General features: G+C 46.0%; 1 long non-coding RNA gene across 1 annotated transcript in view; it reads right to left on the bottom strand.

Moving 5' to 3' along the window:
• Window positions 1-242: 242 nt before the first annotated feature.
• The window catches only part of LOC132507542 (uncharacterized), a 278,374-nt gene continuing 272,616 nt past the window's right edge, over window positions 243-6,000 (bottom strand). Inside the window, exon 4 of the long non-coding RNA XR_009536209.1 lies at window positions 243-343. This is a non-coding gene — a long non-coding RNA (uncharacterized LOC132507542). The remainder of the gene's footprint in view (window positions 344-6,000) is intronic.

The raw sequence follows: 6,000 nt of genomic DNA, 5'->3' as shown, positions 1-6,000 counted from the left end.
AGGTTATATAATAATTAACTTAAGTATAACTATAAAGTTACCTTCCTGGATTGATATTGAAGAGCAAGATCTGGGTCTCAGTCTAAACTTTTTCTTCTGTGCTGGCAATTTTTCTAGTTGCAAAAGTTATTTGAAGAAGTACTCACTGCGTTTCTGGAGAATAACGATTCTTCAATATACTCACATTTCATGCTGGGTAAATTATCATCACTGTACACCCACCTTTACATGTGTTGAAACAGATTCTGGTTAAACAAATGCACAGTGCCTGGAAAGTAGCCAAAAGCTTTTCTCCTGCAGTTCCCGGTACTCCTCTTAGTTAGCCTTGTGTTAGTTTTCTATCCTGTTTTACAAACACAAATACAAGTTATAAGACACTGTTCGGGAATCCCAGCATCAGAATTAAGTCATATGTATTTTTAGTTGGTTATAAAAGAGCAATTATTATTATTATCATTTTTTAACTTCTTTATTGGAGTAGAATTGCTTTACAATGGTGTGTTAGTTTCTGCTTTAGAATCTTTGCTGGGACGAAGAGCAATTATTAATACTTAATTGTGTTGGTGACGGTGTCATAATTTTTGAACGGCATTATAATGTAGTGGATTAGACTTCCATCCAGAAATACTTCCATTAATGTTTCTCCTCTATTACTTTGCGAATGTTCAAAGTGCAGTTTTAGAAAACTGTATTCTGATTTTGGAATTTAAAGATTCTGTTCTTAACCTTCAATAAAGCAGTTTCAAATCTGCCCCTTTTGCATTCCACAAGGAAGTGAGCCCTGGTGTGCATGTCGAGGGCACATCGACACGTGCCCTCGACATGTCTGGGAGACAGCACGCATAAGGCCTGGGGCCCATCCACACCCCTCTGCCCTTCATCACTGACACTCCCTTGGCTCCTGGCTCTTGGTTTCTATTTCCCGCCCAGCACCAGGTAGGGCGGAATGGAAGTGAGTGTCGTCAGAATGTGCACCAGAATCTGGGAATATCTTGATAACTGATGTGAGTGGAGAGTCGCTTCAAGACCAGCAAGGACTCCAAGTAAAGGCATCAGAGGGCCTCCACTGCCCTGTTTTCTTGGAGACAGATCAGATCGCTCCACATACTAAAGTAGATTAACTGGGGTAGAGGATGGGACTGGCTGTTGCTCTTTAGATCAAGCAGAGATCAGTGTGTATGTGACTGATTACAGACCCTAACCACAGTATCACTGAAAGAGTTGGCCGACTTTATCCTGCACGATGGACACACCATAAAGTAAATAAGGCGGCTTGAATTTTAACAACAGCTGAACTACAGATGCTCTCCTCTGATTTGGGAGCACCACCTAACCTATTACGTCAGAACATGCAGCTCTTTCTGCTGTTCACCTCCTTGGATGGTCTGCAGGTACATCAGAAGACAGAAATAAGCCCACAAAAATCACCATGGGTCGTGATGTTTCTAGTTTGCCTTCAGTTTAACGATGCAAGAGAATGTAAGGAGAGAAGAGAAGAAATCTCATTCAATGCTTCTGTTGTGTGAGTCCTTAATGAACAATATACACATCTAGCTGTGGCCATTTTAAAATGGCTATAGCTTTTTTTTTTTTTTTTTTTTTTGCGGTACGCGGGCCTCTCCCTGCTGTGTCCTCTCCCGTTGCGGAACACAGGCTCCGGTCGCGCAGGCTCAGCGGCCATGGCTCACGGGCCCAGCCGCTCCGCGGCATGTGGGATCTTCGCGGACCGGGGCACGAACCCGTGTCCCCTGCATCGGCAGGTGGACTCTCAACCATTGCGCCACCAGGGAAGCCCGGCTATAGCTTTAGTGTGAGATTGTTTAAAGAAATACAAAATTGCCCCTGAAATGTAAAGCAGAAAAAGCACAATTTTTGGCCACTTGTTTTGCTGTCTCTCTTGAAGATCTGTGAGGTATCTTCCTATTTACTGTGCTGTAGAACTACTGGTTCTTCTGGGCTTGGGGATTCAAAAATGGACTATCTGAACACCCTGGAGGTCTTGCCCACCTGATGAACATGGGGTGCGGCCTCGCCCCTGTCCTGGATGCCCTACGAGCACATGGGCAGGTAGCTGTCTCTGGGGAAGCCCCTGAGACTGTGTCTAGAAATGAACTGTGGAAAGGGTGTGGACCAGGGTCAGAAGGGAGTAGGGGACCCCAGATCAGTCACACAGCCTCTTCATTTATGAGAACCAGAGGATGACTGGCAGGTCAAAACAGCTCTTAGACACCTCTAGCCTGCTCTGCACTTCAAGCTTTACTGTAAACAGCACATTAACAGGATGATGGTGTTCTGATTTAGCAGCCTGACATATGTCAGAGCTCACGGTAACAGGGCTTCAGTGCGATTTTTTCCATACACGTTTCTTCAATGAACATTTCCACATAGAAATCCTTGCCACAGTCATCTTAATGACTTTAATCTTGACACTTATCTTTTCTACAGGCTTTTGTACATGCATTTAACTTTCCAATCAACTTTCCCTGATCCTTTAAATGCGTATATATGCAGCTCGATGCCTTTAATTATCTTTCTCAACATGGCCAGAAAACAGTAGAAAATTGAGGTCAAATTCAGGCTGAGCTAGGAAGGGACTGTAGATCTATCTGTTTGCTACTCTTCTCCCTCCGAAGGAACCACAGGTCCCAAGATGATAGCTGATCTCTAGAAATATTAGAAATGTAACTGTGGAAAGTGTTGACCCAAACCCTTCCTATGCGTATGATGAAGTAACTGACCACGTGCCTCTCAGAGGGGTCCTAAGATGCACACCTGCAACCGTGGGACCCGTGCCCACCAGCCTCCGTTATTCCAGGTGACACTGGTTAGAGGGCAGGGAGGGCAGATCTCCCAGAGGGGCACTGCTGCTCAGCCTGGCCACGGGCTCCGGTCAGGAAGGTGCGCTAAGTGGTGGGTGGCAGAGAGGATGACTGACATCCCTATAACATGAGGTGCTCTCAGGAGCACAGAGGACCCTGGCCACTGGGAGTCTGGCCATATGCATGACACAGGACTGTGGCTCTCAGTCAACCGACTACATGTGAGGCAGGACTCTAGGACAAGAGGGACACGTACATTTGATTTAATAACTGGAAACCAAGGGGTTGCCGGGGGTGGGAGGAGCACAGGAAGGGTGAGAGTGAATATCATTTACTATGATGTGTGCTGTAAGCTGAAATGTGTATCCACGCTGCCCCCCCGCCCCCATTCTTACATTGAAGCCCTAACCCCCAAAGTGACCATATTTGGAGACAGTACATTTAAAGAGGTAATTAAAGTTAGATAAGGTCATAAGGGTAGGCCCCTAATACAGAAGGGACACAAGGGATCTCTCTCTAGGCATGCGCAGAGGAAAGAGCAGTGAGGATAGAATGAGCAGGTAGCCACCTGCAAACCAGGAAGAGAGATCTCACCCGAGACCAACTCTGTTGGCATCTTGATTTTGAACTTGTCCTCCTGAGACGTGTGAGAGAATACATGACTGTAGCCTAAGCCACCCAGTCTGTGGTGGCCATCAGAGTAGACAGAGACAGTGTGGCAGACACCGCAGGTACTATTAATTCATTTAATTCTCAAAACCTCTGTGTGAAGCAGGCTTTATTATCTCCGTTTTATGCATGCAGAAACAGGCTCAGAAAAAGAAAGCCATGCCTCTAATGCTCCATGGCAAGTAAGTGTCTCTTGACATTTGAACAGGGAAGGGGCACGGTAACAGCGGAGCTCGTTTTTTGACTGAATTGCAGTTCCCTGAGTCCGGAGAGGAGGGATCTCTTTATGATTTAAAGATCTGAGCTGAGAAATTGGTGCAAGCTTGTGGAAGCCAGTGGGTGGAGTAGTGGGTTTGTCGGGGGTGAGGGTGGAGGTTGTGCATGTGAGTGCTTATGTGTTAGGGGGAGGCATCAGCTGGGAAGAGCTGGGGGAAAGTTTGAAAGACTCTAGGTGGTCCCAAGGACCCAGGGGGAGTTCTGGCCCATGACGATTTCAGTGGGGCTGTGTCCTATCTTGAAAATTTCGGCAGTTCTGGGGAGGGGACCGTTAGAGAATATGACTCACATCAAACTGACTGAGAAACCCCTGTTAGGAAGGGGAAGGTAAGGAGATAAAGGCGGTTGTGCAAAGACTCAGGAAGGAGACCTTGAACGAAGAGCTAGCCTGGATTTAAGTAGGTCTTCAGGATTGAACAGGGAGCTTCCGGGATGGGCATTCCTGGCTCCCTAGAGAGGGTCACGAGTGCAGCGAACTCTCTATGTCCAAGTATTCTGCAAAGCTTTTGGCATACATCAGCTCATCTATCCTCACAAGTGCTTTTTGAAACCAGTACTAATATCCCTAAGTTTATAGATAAAGAAAGTGAGGCACAGAGAGGCTGGATGTAGTTTCTCAGGTCACACAGCCAATAAAGGGGCCAAGGTTTGAGCCCAGGTGGACTCACTCCCCTGTTCTTAACCACTAAATTCCACCTCCCGGTGACTTCCCGAAGAAATCCACCTTGCTCTGTACTTCCTGGACCAGGAGAGGGGCAGGCAGGCACGGCCAGCAAAGTTCTGAGCCTGGTATCCAAAAGGCTGACATTGACTCTTTTTCTTCCTCCACCTGTGTCTCAGTTTGCCTTCCTTCAAACAGTGTCATTCACTATAGATCTTACTTATAGACTCTCCGTGGGATTAGTGAGGCAGTTCTTGGAAGTTATTAATAATTCTGCTCAGGAAAACAGGATTATGTGGATTAAAAAAAAAAAAAAGGAGCATTCCTGCTGGAGTAGTAAAGCAAGACTGTATTAGGAAAGACCATCTCTTTGAAGCAAGGCAAACACATTCCCTTAGCCTGAATCAGCTTCATGGGAATGGGTAGAAGCAGACATCAATCATACTGACGTGCGGCCTTTTCTGCCTTCTAGAAGCTTCTCTGCAGCCCTGTGGCTCTGCCAGCTATGAGAGCATCCAGATGGCATTAACTGGTGGGTGAATCCTCTGGATATACAGCACTGGGAGGAGAGTCTGAGGGGAGAAAGCTGACTAGAAGCCTGGCTTTGTTTTTTTTGTTGCTGTTGTTGTCGTTTCTCTTTTCTTTTTTTTTTAATAATTAATTTATTGGTTTATTTTCGGCTGCATTGGGTCTTCGTTGCTGCGCATGGGCTTTCTCTAGTTGCGGCGAGTGGGGACTACTCTTCGTTGTGGTGCGCAGGCTTCTCACTGCAGTGGCTTCTCTTGCTGCGGAGCACGGGCTCTAGGTGCATGGGCTTCGGTAGTTGTGGCACGGAGGCTCAGTAGTTGTGGCTCGTGGGCTCTAGAGCGCCAGGCTCAGTAGTTGGGGCACATAGGCTTAGCTGCCCTGCAGCACGTGGGATCTTCTGGGACCAGGCTCGAACCCATGTCCCCTGCCCTGGCAGGCGGATTCTCAACCACTGCGCCACAGGGAAGCCTCTTTTTTGTTGTTTTTGTTTGTTTGTTTCTTTCTTTTGGCTTCCTAAATGACTCTTAGCCAAAAAGAAAAAAAAAAAGGCCAACCAGAATGAAATGTATTGATGTCTGATGAACTGTAATGACCTACTGTCCAATTTGCCATTGAGATAAAAGTGCCACATGGAGTTTGCGGAAGTGCTGTCACTACACATCATTCATCTGGAGAAGAGTCAATTAAGAGTGCAATTGAGAGATACATCAAATCGGACCAAAGGTGTAGCAGGAGACCCAGGCAACGTGTGCCTCAAGATCAAATACAGGTTTCAAGATGAAAATGTCTCCCTCCTCCTCCTGAAGTCAATTTACCTCTGTTCAATGTTCAGATAGCGTTTTGTTTCACATTTGATTTAATTGCCTGTAGGCTGAGCCAGACCTACCTGGTGGCAAATATTCTGGCATTTTCTTTATACTTGGGTCTTTGAGCTCACTTCCTTCCACTTTTCAAATTACTTCTTCTGAAAGATTTAAGCTTTCAGAAAGACTGTATTATATTATTGGGCTTAATTACTGTAAGTTCTGAAATAAGTACCATTTCAAT

This window comes from Lagenorhynchus albirostris, chromosome 16 (assembly GCF_949774975.1).
Source record: "Lagenorhynchus albirostris chromosome 16, mLagAlb1.1, whole genome shotgun sequence".
Taxonomy (NCBI): Eukaryota; Metazoa; Chordata; class Mammalia; order Artiodactyla; family Delphinidae; genus Lagenorhynchus; species Lagenorhynchus albirostris.
This window is presented reverse-complemented; position numbering and strand designations above follow the sequence as displayed.